Source organism: Procambarus clarkii, chromosome 37, assembly GCF_040958095.1.
Source record: "Procambarus clarkii isolate CNS0578487 chromosome 37, FALCON_Pclarkii_2.0, whole genome shotgun sequence".
Taxonomy (NCBI): domain Eukaryota; kingdom Metazoa; phylum Arthropoda; class Malacostraca; order Decapoda; family Cambaridae; genus Procambarus; species Procambarus clarkii.
The window spans coordinates 603,038-617,897 of record NC_091186.1 but is presented as its reverse complement, the minus strand read 5'-3'; positions in this window follow the sequence as shown (position 1 = coordinate 617,897).

The following is a 14,860-nucleotide window of genomic DNA, read 5'->3' as shown; positions in this document are numbered from 1 at the left end:
AAATCCTCAAATATGGTTAAATAGTGACTTTTTTCACGTTTTTCATGTAGTTTGATATTACGTAAATATATTCATTTTTACTAATATTTCGATACTATTTCATGTAGTATCACGATATGTGATTTGGCCTTCAAATCTCAGAATTTCGTATAATATTGCATTTTAAGCAAGTTTTCTTGCATTTTGTTTCGTACGAAAAATCGTCAAATTTAGGAATATTTTGACGTTTATCATGCCCTTTTCCTTTATGTGATTTAAACAAAATATCATCGAATTTGGCAGCATTTTCCCGTTTTTCCACGTTTTTGAGAATTTTCAGTTTATTGTTATTAATTCATTATATAAACAATAAAAATGATGCAAACACATAATTGATTAGAAATTAATCTTAAATACTTCATTTTCAATCAACCATTTGTTTCTCGTTAAAATACTGAGTAGGATATTTAAAAGCGGAGAAGTTCTGTTTTTATTGCATATATCGACGTTTCAGCCGGAATAGAGATGTTTTCGTATACGTCTTCCATCGGTAATATAAACGGAAAATCAAGAACATTTTAGTTAGTTCTAATGAAAACACATTGTTTTTTATCATTTGTATTGGAAATAGCATTGTCATATGTCTTTTCTTGGATCTAAATAATACGAAACCTCGCTCTATGATTTGAAGTTAAAATCCTCAAATATGGTAAAACAGTGACTTTTTCACGTTAATCATGTAGTTTGATATTACGTAAATATATTCATTTTTACCAATATTTCGATACTATTTCATGTTGTATCACGATATGTGATTTGGCCTTCAAATCTCAGAATTTCGCATAATATTGCATTTTAAGCAAGTTTTCTTGCATTTTGTTTCGTACGAAAAAACGTCGAATTTAGCAATATTTTGACGTTCATCATCCCTTTTTCCTTTATGATTTAAACAAAATATCATCGAATTAGGCAAAATATTTCCGTTTATCCACGTTTTTGTGAATTTTCAGTTTATTGGTATTAATTCATTATATATACGATAAAAATGATGCAAACACATAATTGATTAGATAATAACCTTAAATACTTCATTTTGAAACAACTATTTGTTTCTCGTTAAAATACTGAGTAAGATATTGAGAAGGGAAGAAGTTCTGTTTTTATTGCATATATCAACGTTTCAGACGGAATAGAGCGGTTTTCGTGTACTTCTTCCATCGGTAATATAAACGGAAAATCAGGAATATTTTAGTTAATTCTAATGAAAACACATTGATTTTTTTCTTTTGTATTGGAAACAACATTGTCATATGTCTTTTCTTGGATCTAAATAATACTAAACCTCGCTCTATGATATGAAGTTAAAATACTCAAATATGGTAAATAGTGACTTTTTTCACGTTTTTCATGTAGTTTGATATTACGTAAATATATTCATTTTTACCAATATTTCGATACTATTTCATGTAGTATCACGATATGTGATTTGGCCTTCAAATCTCAGAATTTCGCATAATATTGCATTTTAAGCAAGTTTTCTTGCATTTTGTTTCGTACGAAAAATCATCAAATTTAGGAATATTTTGACGTTTATCATGCCCTTTTCCTTTATGTGATTTAAACATAATATCATCGAATTAGGCAATATATTGCCGTTTTCCACGTTTTTGTGAATTTTCAGTTTATTGTTATTAATTAATTATATATACGATAAAAATGATGCAAACACATAATTGATTAGAAATTAACCTCAAATACTTCATTTTCAATCAACCATTTGTTTCTCGTTAAAATACTGAGTAGGATATTGAAAAGGGGAGAAATTCGGTTTTTATTGCATATAGACGATTCAGCAGGATTAGAGCGGTTTACGTGTACATCTTCCATCGGTAATATAAACGGAAAATCAAGAACATTTTAGTTAGTTCTAATAAAAATACATTGTTTTTTATCATTTGTATTGGAAACAACATTGTCATATGTCTTTTCTTGGATCTAAATAATACGAAACCTCGCTCTATGATTTAAAGTTAAAATCCTCATATATGGTAAAATAGTGTCTTTTTCACGTTAATCATGTAGTTTGATATTACGTAAATATATTCATTTTTACCAATATTTCGGTACTATTTCATGTAGTATCACGATATGTGATTTGGCCTTCAGATCTCAGAATTTCGCATAATATTGCATTTAAAACAAGTTTTCTTGCATTTTGTTTCGTACGAAAAATCATCGAATTTAGCAATATTTTGACGTTTATCATCCCCTTTTCCTTTATGTGATTTAAACAAAATATCATCGAATTAGGCAATATTTTGCCGTTTTTCCACGTTTTTGTGAATTTTCAGTTTATGGGTATTTATTCATTATATATACGATAAAAATGATGCAAACACTTAATTGATTAGATAATAACCTTAAATACTTCATTTTCAATCAACTATTTGTTTCTCGTTAAAATACTGAGTAGGATATTGAAAAGGGGAGAAGTTCTGTTTTTATTGCATATATCGACGTTTCAGCCGGAACAGAGATGTTTTCGTGTACATCTTCCATCGGTAATACTAACGGAAAATCAGGAACATTTTAGTTAATTCTATTGAAAACACATTGATTTTTATCGTTTGTATTAGAAACAACATTGTCAAATGTCTTTTTTTGGATCCAAATAATACGAAACCTCGCTCTATGATTTGAAGTTAAAATCCTCATATATGGTAAAATAGTGACTTTTTCACGTTAATCATGTAGTTTGATATTACGTAAATATATTCATTTTTACATATATTTCGATATTATTTCATGTAGTATCACGTATTCGCTTTTTGAAATTACGATATTTTATACCGAAAATATGCCAATTACTGAGCGCGCCGATGAGTCACATTCTGCCCAAATCCTCCCTGCAGTTTTCAAAATATACCAAACATCCCAAATTCGACACTTGAAACATTTTGAAGCCAAATTCTGGCTCTCTGCACGTATTCGCAGTTTGAAAATATGACTTTTTATACTGAAATTATGCCAGTTACTGAAAGCAGTGATGGATCACATTTTGCCCAAGCCCTCCCTGCAGTTTTCCAAATTTCCCAAACGTCCCAAATTCAACTCTTGAACCATATTTTGGCGCCAAATTCTGTCTCTCTGCACGTATTCGCAGTTTGAAACTACGAATTTTTATACCAAAATATGCCAATTATTGAACGCGCCGATGAGTCACATTTTGCCCAAACCCTCCCTGCAGTTTTCAAAATATCCAAAACATCCCAAATTTGACGCTTGAGCAATATTTTGGAACAAAATTCTCGCTGTCAGCACGTATTCGCAGTTTGAAATTATGACTTTTTTTACCTAATATATGCCAATTACTGGGATCAGCGATGGGTCACATTTTGCCCAAACCCTCTCTGCAGTTTTAAAAATATCACAATCATCCCAATTTCGACTCTTGAACCATATTTTGGAGCCAAATTCTGGCTCTTTGCACGTATTCGCAGTTTGAAATTACGACTTTTTATACAGAAAAAATGCCAATTACTGAAAGCGGCGATGGATCACATTTTGCCCAAACCATCCCTGCAGTTTTTAAAATACCGCAACCATCCCAAATTCGACGCTTGGGTCATATTAAGGATCCAAATTCTGGCTCTCTGCATGTATTCGCAGTTTGAAATTACGAATTTTATACCGAAAATATGCCAATTACTGAGAGCGGCGATGGGTCACAGTTTGCCCAAACCCACCTTGCAGTTTTGAAATTATCCCAAACATCCCAAATTCGACGCTTGAGCCATATTTTGGCGCCAAATTCTGTCTCTCTGCACGTATTCGCAGTTTGAAATTACGACTTTTTATACCGAAAATATGCCAATTACTGAACGCGCCGATGAGTCACATTCTGCCCAAATCCTCCCTGCAGTTTTCAAAATATTCCAAACATCCCAAATTCGACTATTGAGCCATATTTTGGAGCAAAACTCTGGCTCTCTGCACGTATTCGCAGTTTGAAATTACGAATTTTTATACCGAATATATGCCAATTACTGGGATCAGCGATGGGTCACATTTTGCCCAAACCCCTCTGCAGTTTTCGAAATATCCCAAACATCCCAAATACAACCCTTGAGGAATTTTTTGGAGCCAAATTCTGGCTCTCTGCACGTATTCGCAGTATAAAATTCCGACTTTTTATACCGAAAATAAGACAGTTACTGAAAGCGGCGATGTATCACATTTTGCCCAAGCCCTCTCTGCAGTTTTCAAAATATCTCAAACATCCCAAATTCGACGCTTGAACCATATTTTGTAGCCAAACTCTGGCTCTTTGCACGTATTCGCAGTTTGAAATTACGAATTTCATACCGAAAATATGCCAATTACTGAGAGCGGCGATGGGTCACAGTTTGCCCAAATTCACCCTGCAGTTTTGAAAATATCTCAAACATCCCAAATTCGACTTCTGAGCTATATTTTGGAACCAAACTCTGGCTCTCTGCACGTATTCGCAGTTTGAAATTGCGAAGTTTTACACCGAATATATGCAAATTACTGGGATCAGCGATGGGTCACATTTTCCCCAAACCCTCCCTGCAGTTTTAAAAATACCACAAACATCCCAAATTCGACGCTTGAACCATATTTTGTAGCCAAATTCTGGCTCTTTGCAGGTATTTGCAGTTTGAAATTACGACTTTTTATACAGAAAAAATGCCAATTACTGAGAGCGGCGATGAGTCCCATTTTGCCCAAACCCCCCCTGCAGTTTTCAAAATATCCCAAACATCCCAAATTCGACCCTTGAGCAATAATTTGGAGCCAAATTCTGGCTCTATGCACGTATTCGCAGTTTGAAATTACGACATTTTATACCAAAATATGCCAATTACTGAACCCGCCGATGAGTCACATTTTGCCCAAACCCTCCCTGCAGTTTTCAAAATATCCCAAACATCCCAATTCGACTATTGAGCAATATTTTGGAGCCAAATTCTGGCACAGTGCACGTATTCGCAGTTTGAAATTACGACTTTTTATACCGAATATATGCCAATTACTGGGATCAGCGATGTGTCACATTTTGCCCAAACGCTCCCTGCAGTTTTAAAAATATCACAAACATCCCAAATTCGACTCTTGAACCATATTTTGGAGCCAAATTCTGGCTCTCTGCACGTATTCGCAGTATGAAATTACGACTTTTTATACAGAAAAAATGCCAATTACTGAACGCGCCGAAGAGTCACATTTTGCCCAAATCCTCCCTGCAGTTTTCAAAATATCCCAAACATCCCAAATTCGATTTTTGAGCCATATTTTGGAGCCAAACTCTGGCTCTCTGCACGTATTCGCAGATTGAAATTACGAATTTTTATACCGAATATATGCCAATTACTGGGATCAGCGATGGGTCACATTTTGCCCAAACCCCTCTGCAGTTTTCGAAATATCCCAAACATCCCAAATACGACCCTTGAGGAATTTTTTGGAGCCAATTTCTGGCTCACTGCACGTATTCGCAGTATGAAATTACGACTTTTTATACCGAAAATATGCCTGTTACTGAAAGCAGCGATGGATCACATTTTGCCCAAGCCCACTCTGAAGTTTTCAAAATATCCCAAAAGTCCCAAATTCGACTCTGGAGCCATATTTTGGAGCAAAATTCGGCCTCTCGGCCCGTTTTTGCAGTTTGAAATTACGAATTTTATACCGAAAATATGCCAATTACTGAGAGCGGTGATGGGTCACAGTTTGCCCAAATTCACCCTGTAGCTTTGAAAATATCTCAAACATCCCAAATTCGACTCTTGAGCCATATTTTGGAACCAAACTCTGGCTCTCTGCACGTATTCGCAGTTTGAAATTACGACTTTTTTATACCGAATATATGCCAATTACTGGGATCAGCGATGGGTCACATTTTGCCCAAACCCTCCCTGCAGTTTTAAAAAATATCACAAACATCCCAAATTCGAAGCTTGAACCATATTTTGTAGCCAAATTCTGGCTCTTTGCACGTATTCGCAGTTTGAAATTACGACTTTTTATACCGACAATATGCCAAATACTGAAAGCGGCGATGAGTCACATTTTGCCCAAACCCCCCCTGCAGTTTTCAAAATATCCCCAACATCCCAAACTCGACCCTTGAGCCATATTTTGGAGCCAAATTCTGGTCTCTGCACGTATTCGCAGTTTGAAATTACGACGTTTTCTACCAAAATATGTCAATTACTGAACGCGCCGATGAGTCACATCTTGCCAAAACCTTCTCTGCAGTTTTCAAAATATCTCAAACATCCCAAATTTGACCCTTGAGCAATATTTTGGAGCCAAATTCTCGCTCTCTGCACGTATTCGCAGTTTGAAATTACGACTTTTTTTTACCGAATATATGCCAATTACTGGGATCAGCGATGTGTCACATTTTGCCCAAACTCTCCCTGCAGTTTTAAAAATATCACAAACATCCCAAATTCGACTCTTGAACCATATTTTGGAGCCAAGTTCTGGCTCTCTGCACGTATTCGCAGTTTGAAATTACGACTTTTTATACAGAAAAAATGCCAATTACTGAAAGCAGCGATGGATCACATTTTGCCCAAACCCTCCCTGCAGTTTTCAAAATATCCCAAACATCCCAAATTCGACGCTTAACTCATATTTTGAAGCAAAATTCTGGATCTCTGCACGTATTCGCAGTATGAAATAACGACTTTTTATACCGAAAATATGCCAGTCACTGAAAGCGGCGATGGATCACACTTTGCCCAAGCCCTCCCTGCAGTTTTGAAAATATCCCAAACGTCCCAAATTCGACGCTTGAGCCATATTTTGGAGCCAAATTCTGGCTCTCGGCACGTTTTCGCAGTTTGAATTTACGAATTTTATACCGAAAATATGCCAATTACTGAACGCGCCGATGAGTCACATTTTGCCCTAACCCTCCCTGCAGTTTTCAAAATATCCCAAACATCCCAAATTTGACGCTTGAGCAATATTTTGGAGCAAATTCTCGCTCTTTGCACGTATTCGCAGTTTGAAATTACGACATTTTATACCGAATAATGCCAATTAATGGGATCAGCGATGGGTTACATTTTGCCCAAACCCTCCCTGCAGTTTTAAAAATATCACAAACATCCCAAATTCAACGCTTGAACCATAATTTGGAGCCAAATTCTGGCTCTCTGCACGTATTCGCAGTTTGAAATTACGATTTTTATACAGAAAAAATGCCAATTACTGAAGCGGCGATGGATCACGTTTTGCCCAAACTCCCTGCAGTTTTCAAAATATCCCAAACGTCCAAATTCGACGCTTGAGCCATATTTTGGAGAAAATTCTCGCTCTCTGCACGTATTCGCAGTTTGAAATTACGAATTTTATACCGAAAATATTCAATTACTGAGAGCAGCGATATGTCACAGTTTGCCCAAACCCTCCCTGCAGTTTTGAAATTATCCCAAACCATCCCAAATTCGGCTATTGAACCATAATTTGGAGCAAAACTCTGGCTCTCTGCACGTATTCGCAGTTTGAAATTACGAATTTTTATACCGAATATGCCAATTACTGGGATCAGCGATGGGTCACATTTTGCCCAAACCCCTCAGCAGTTTTCGAAATAATCCAAACATCCCAAATACAACCCATGAGAATTTTTTGGAGCCAATTTCTGGCTCTCTGCACGTATTCGCAGTATGAAATTCCGACTTTTTATACCGAAAATATGCCAGTTACTGAAAGCGGCGATGTTTCACATTTTGCCCAAGCCCTCTCTGCAGTTTTCAAAATATCACAAACATTCCAAATTCGACGCTTGAACCATATTTTGTAGCCAAACTCTGGCTCTTTGCATGTATTCGCAGTTTGAAATTACGATTTTATACCGAAAATATACCAGTTACTGAGAGCGGCGATGGGTCACAGTTTGCCCAAATTCACCCTGCAGTTTTGAAAATATCCCAAACATCCCAAATTGACGCTTGAGCAATATTTTGGAGCAAATTCTCGCTCTCTGCACGTATTCGCAGTTTGAAATTACGACATTTTATACCAAATATATGCAATTAATGGGATCAGCGATGGTACATTTTGCCCAATCCCTCCCTGCAGTTTTAAAAATATCACAAACATCCCAAATTCGACGCTTGAACCATATTTGGAGCCAAATTCTGGCTTTCTGCACGTATTCGCAGTTTAAAATTACGACTTTTTATACGAAAAAATGCCAATTACTGAAAGCAGCGATGGATCACGTTTTGCCCAAACCTCCCTGCAGTTTTCAAAATATCCCAAACGTCCCAAATTCGACGCTTGAACCATATTTTGTAGCCAAATTCTGGCTCTCTGCACGTATTCGCGTTTGAAATTACGATTTTTATACCGAAAATATTCAATTCTGAGAGCAGCGATATGTCACATTTTGCCCAAACCCTCCTGCAGTTTAAAATATCCCAAACATCCCAAATTCGACTATTGAACCATATTTGGAGGTAAATTCTGGCTCTCTGTACGTATTCGCAGTTTGAAATTACGACTTTTTATACGAAATATGCCAATTACTGAACGCGCGATGAGTCACATTTTGCCCAAGTCCTCCCTGCAGTTTTCAAAATATCTAAAACATCCCAAATTCGACGCTTGAACCATATTTGGAGCCAAATTCTGGCTCTCTGCACGTATTCGCAGTTTGAAATTACGACGTTTTTATACCGAAAATATGCCAGTCACTGAAAGCGGCGATGGATCACACTTTGCCCAAGCCCTCCCTGCAGTTTTGAAAATATCCCAAACGTCCCAAATTCGACGCTTGAGCCATATTTTGGAGCAAATTCTGGCTCTCGGCACGTTTCGCAGTTTGAAATTACGAATTTTATACCGAAAATATGCCAATTACTGAACGCGCGATGAGTCACATTTTGCCCAAACCCTCCCTGCAGTTTTCAAAATATCCAAACATCCCAAATTGACGCTTGAGCATATTTTGGAGCAAATTCTCGCTCTTTGCACGTATTCGCAGTTTGAAATTACGACATTTTATACCGAAATATGCCAATTAATGGGATCAGCGATGGTACATTTTGCCCAAACCCTCCCTGCAGTTTTAAAAATATCACAAACATCCCAAATTCAACGCTTGAACCATAATTTGGAGCCAAATTCTGGCTCTCTGCACGTATTCGCAGTTTGAAATTACGACTTTTTATACGAAAAAATGCCAATTACTGAAAGCGGCGATGATCACGTTTTGCCCAAACCCTCCCTGCAGTTTTCAAAATATCCCAAATCCAAATTCGACGCTTGAGCCATATTTGGAGAAAAATTCTCGCTCTCTGCACGTATTCGCAGTTTGAAATTACGAATTTTATACCGAAAATATTCAATTACTGGAGCAGCGATATGTCACATTTTGCCCAAACCCTCCTGCAGTTTTGAAATATCCAAACATCCCAAATTCGGCTATTGAACCATAATTTGGAGCAAATTTCTGGCTCTCTGCACGTATTCGCAGTTGAAATTACGATTTTTATACCGAAATATGCCATTACTGATCAGCGATGTCACATTTTGCCCAACCCCTCTGCAGTTTTCAAAATATCCAAACATCCAAATTCGACGCTTGAAATTTTTGAGCCAAATTCTGGCTCTTGCACGTATTCGCAGTTTGAAATTACGATTTTATACCGAAAATATGCCAGTTACTGAAGCGGCGATGGGTCACAGTTTGCCCAAACCTCCTGCAGTTTTGAAAATATCAAACATCCCAAATTGACGCTTGAGCATATTTTGAGCAAAATTCTCGCTCTCTGCACGTATTCGCAGTTTGAAATTACGACATTTTATACCAAATATACCATTATGGGATCAGCGATGGGTTACATTTTGCCCAATCTCCCTGCAGTTTTAAAAATATCAAACATCCCAAATTCGACGCTTGACCATATTTGGAGCAAATTCTGGCTTCTGCACGTATTCGCAGTTTGAAATTACGACTTTTTATACAAAATATGCAATTACTGAGCAGCGATGGACATTTTGCCCAAACCCTCCCTGCAGTTTTAAAAATATCCAAACATCCCAAATTCGACGCTTGAACCATATTTTGAGCCAAATTCTGGCTCTCTGCACGTATTCGCCGTTTGAAATTACGATTTTTATACGAAAAATATTACTGAAGCAGCGATGTCACGTTTGCCCAAACCCTCTCTGCAGTTTCAAAATATCCCAAACATCCAAATTCGACTTGAACCATAATTTGTAAATTCTGGCTCTCTGTACGTATTCGCAGTTTGAAATTACGATTTTTATACGGAAATATGCCAATTACTGACGCGATGAGTCACATTTTGCCCAAGTCCTCCTGCAGTTTAAAATATCTAAAACATCCAAATTCGACGCTTGAACCATAATTTGGAGCCAAATTCTGGCTCTCTGCACGTATTCGCAGTTTGAAATTACGACTTTTATACCAAAATATGCCAATTACTGAACGCGCCGATGAGTCACATTTTGCCCAACCTTCCCTGCATTTTCAAAATATCCAAACATCCCAAATTGACGCTTGAGCATATTTGGAGCAAATCTCGCTCTCTGCACGTATTCGCAGTTTGAAATTATGACTTTTTATACCGAAATATGCCAATTACTTGATCAGCGATGGGTCACATTTTGCCTAAACCCTCCCTGCAGTTTTAAAAATATCCAAACATCCCAAATTCGACGCTTGACCATATTTTGGAGCCAAATTCTGGCTCTCTGCACGTATTCGCAGTTTGAAATTACGATATTTTATACAGAAAAAATGCCAATTACTGAAAGCGGCGATGAATCACATTTTGCCCAAACCCTCTCTGCAGTTTTCAAAATATCCCAAACATCCCAAATTCGACGCTTGGGCTAAATTAACGAGCCAAATTCTGGCTCTCTGCATGTATTCGCAGTTTGAAATTATGAATTTTATACCGAAAATATGCCAGTTACTGAGAGCGGCGATGGGTCACAGTTTGACCAAACCCACCCTGCAGTTTTGAAAATATCCTAAACATCCCCAATTCGACGCTTGAGCCATATTTTGGCGGGAAATTCTGGCTCTCTGCACGTATTCGCAGTTTGAAATTACGACTTTTTATACCGAAAATATGCCAATTACTGAACGCGCCGATGAGTCACATTTTGCCCAAACCCCTCTGCAGTTTTCAAAACATCAAAAGCACCCCAAATACGACCCTTGAAGAATATTTTGGAGCCAATTTCTGGTTCTCTGCACGAATTCGCAGTATGAAATTACGACTTTTTATACCGAAAATATGCCAGTTACTGAAAGCGGCGATGGATCACATTTTGCCCAAGCCCTCTTTGCAGTTTTCAAAATATCCCAAACGTCCCAAATTCGACGCTTGAGCCATATTTTAGCCAAATTCTGGCTCTCGGCACGTTTTCGCAGTTTGAAATTACGAATTTTATACGAAAATATGCCAATTACTGAGAGCGGCGATGGTCACAGTTTGCCCAAATTCACCCCGCAGTTTTGAAAATATCTCAAACATCCAAATTTCGACTCTTGAGCCATGATTTGGACCAAACTCTGGCTCTCTGCACGTATTCGCAGTTTGAAATTACGACTTTTTATACAGAAAAATTGCCAATTACTGAAAGCGGCGATGGATCACATTTTGCCCAAACTCTCTGCAGTTTTCAAAATATCCCAAACATTCCAAATTCGACCCTTGAACCATATTTTGGAGCCAAATTCTCTCTCTGCACGTATTCGCAGTTTGAAATTACGCCTTTTTATACCGAAAATATACCAATTACTGAAAGCGGCGATGGGTCACATTTTGCCCAAACCCCTCTGCAGTTTTCGAAATATCCCAAACATCCCAAATACGTCCCTTGAAGAATATTTTGGAGCCAATTTCTGGCTCTCTGCACGTATTCGCAGTAGGAAATTACGACATTTTATACCGAAAATATGCCAGTTACTGAAAGCGGCGATGGATCACATTTTGCCCAAGCCCTCTCTACAGTTTTCAAAATATCCCAAAAGTCCCAAATTCGACGCTTGAGCCATATTCTGGAGGCAAATTCTGCCTCTCGGCACGTTTTCGCAGGTTGAAATTATGACTTTTCATGAGTGATGCAGAGGCTTAAGAGTGGGATGCAGAGGCTCAAGAGAGGGATGCAGAGGCTCATGTGAGGGATGCAGAGGCACAAGAGAAAGATGCAGAGGCACTTGAGAACGATGCAAAGGCTCAAGAGAGGGATGCAGAGGCTTAAGAGAGTGATGCAAAGGCTCAAGAGAGGGATGCAGAGGCTCAAGAGAATGATGTAGAGGCTCAAGAGAGGGATGCAGAGGCTCAAGAGAATGATGCAGAGGCTCAAGAGAGTGATGCAGAGGATCAAGAGAGTGATGCAGAGGCTGAAGAGAGAGATGAAGAGGCTTAAGAGAGTGATGCAGAGGCTCAAGAGAGTGATGCATGGGCTCAAGAGAATGATGTAGAGGCTTAAGAGAGGGATGTAGAGGCTCAAGAAATAGTCAAGGTACAAATAGTTGATTGAGAATCATGTATTTAAGGGTAATTTGCAATTCATTACGTGTGTGCATCATATTTATCGTAAATTTCATGAATTAATGGCTATAAACCGAAAAGGCTGGAAAACGTGGAAAAACGGTAAAATATTGCATAAATCGTTGATATTTGGTTTAAATCTCATACAGGAAACAAGGATGAAAAACCCCAAAATATTGCTAAATTCGATGATTTTAAGTACAAAGTACAATGCAAGAAAACTTGCTTAAAAACGCCATATTATGTGAAATTCTGAGATTTGTAGGCCAAATCACATATATTTGGACAACATGAAGCAGTATCAAAAAATGAGTATATTCAAACATTTTAACCAGATATCACTCAACATGAAAAACGTGAAAAAAGTCACTATAATACCATATTCGAGGACTTTTACGTAGAATCAAAGAGCGAGGTTGCGTATTATTTTGATCAATAAAAAGGCATATGAAAACGTTGTTTCCAATTCAAATGATAAAAACCAATGTGTTTTCTATAGAATTACCTAAAGTGTTCCTGAATTTCTGTTTATATCATCGTAAGAAGAGGTACTCATAAAACTGCTTTACTCCGGCTGAAACTTCAAAATATGCAATAAAAACAGAAAATCTCCCTAATCAATATCTTACTCACTATTTTAACGAGATACAAATAGTTGATTTAAAATCAAGTATTTAATTTTAATTTGCAATTAATTACGTGTTTGCATCATATTTATCGTAAATTTATTGAATTAATGGCAATAAACCGAAAAGGCTTGAAAACGCGGAAAAATGGCAAAATATTGCCTAAATCGATGATATTTGGTTTAAATCTTAAAGAAAACAAGGATGAAAAACCTCAAAATATTTCTAAATTCGATGATATTATGTACAAAGCACAATGCATGAAAACGCAATAAATATTGCTTAAAACGCAATATTATGCGAAATTCTGAGATTTGTAGGCTAAATTACATTTTGCGAGACAACATGAAGTAGTATCAAAATATTAGTAAAATCGAACATATTTACCTAAAATTACTCTACATAAAAACGTGAAAAAGTCACTAAAAATACAAAATTTGACGATTTTTACATCAAATCATAGAGCGAGGTTGCGTATTATTTTGATCATTAAAAAGGCATATGAAAACGTTGTTTCCAATTCAAATGATAAAAATCAATGTGTTTCTTTAGAATTAACTAAAATGTTCCTGAATTTCCGTTTATATTACTGTAGGAAGAGGCACTCGTAAAACCGCTTTAAACCGGCTGAAACGTAAAAATATGCAATGGCAACAAAAAATCTTTTCTAATCAATACCTAACTCATTATTTTAACGAGGTACAAATAGTTGACTGTAAATAAAGTACTTAAGGGTAATTTGCAATTAATTATGTGTTTGCATCATATTTATCGTATTTTTAATGCATTAATGACAATAAACCAAAAATGCTTAAAATCGTTGAAAAACGGCAAATAATTTCCTAAATCGTTGATATTTCGTTTAAGTCTTATAAAGGAAAAAAGGATGATAAACGTGAAAATATTGCTAAATTCCATTGTTATTAGTACAAATAAAATACAAGAAAACTTGCTTAAAAACGCAATATTATGCTAAATTCTTAGATTTTTAAGCTAAATCACATTTCGCGAGAAAACATGAGGTTGTATCAAAATATTAGTAAATTCGAATATTACTACCTTAAATGTTTTCATGTTGTCACATGAAAACGTGAAAAAAGTCACAACATTACCAATTACGTGGATTTTTGCTTCAAATCATTAAGCAATGTTTCGTGTTATTTTGATCATATGATACGGCGTTTTCCAACTCAAATGATAAAAAATCAATGTCTTTTCATTAGAATTAACTAAAATGTTCCTGAATTTCCGTTTATATTACTGAGAGAAAAGGTACTCGTTAAACTACACTAATCCGGCTGAAACGACGAAATATGCAATAACAACAGAAAATCTCTCCTAATCAATATCTGACTCACTATTTTAACGAGGTACAAATAGTTGATTGAAAATCAAGTATTTAAGGGTAATTTGCAATTCATTACGTGTTTGCGTCATATTTATCGTAAATTTAATGAATTAAAGCAATAAACCGAAAATGCTTGAAAACGTGGAAAAACGGCCAAATATTGCCTAAATCGTGGATGATATCTCATAAAGGAAACAAGGATGAAAAACCCCAAAATATTGCTAAATTCGCTGATTTTATGTACAAGGCACAATGCAAGAAAACTTGCTTAAAAACGCAATATTATGTTTAATTCTGAGATTTGTAGGCCAAATCACAAATAGAGAGAC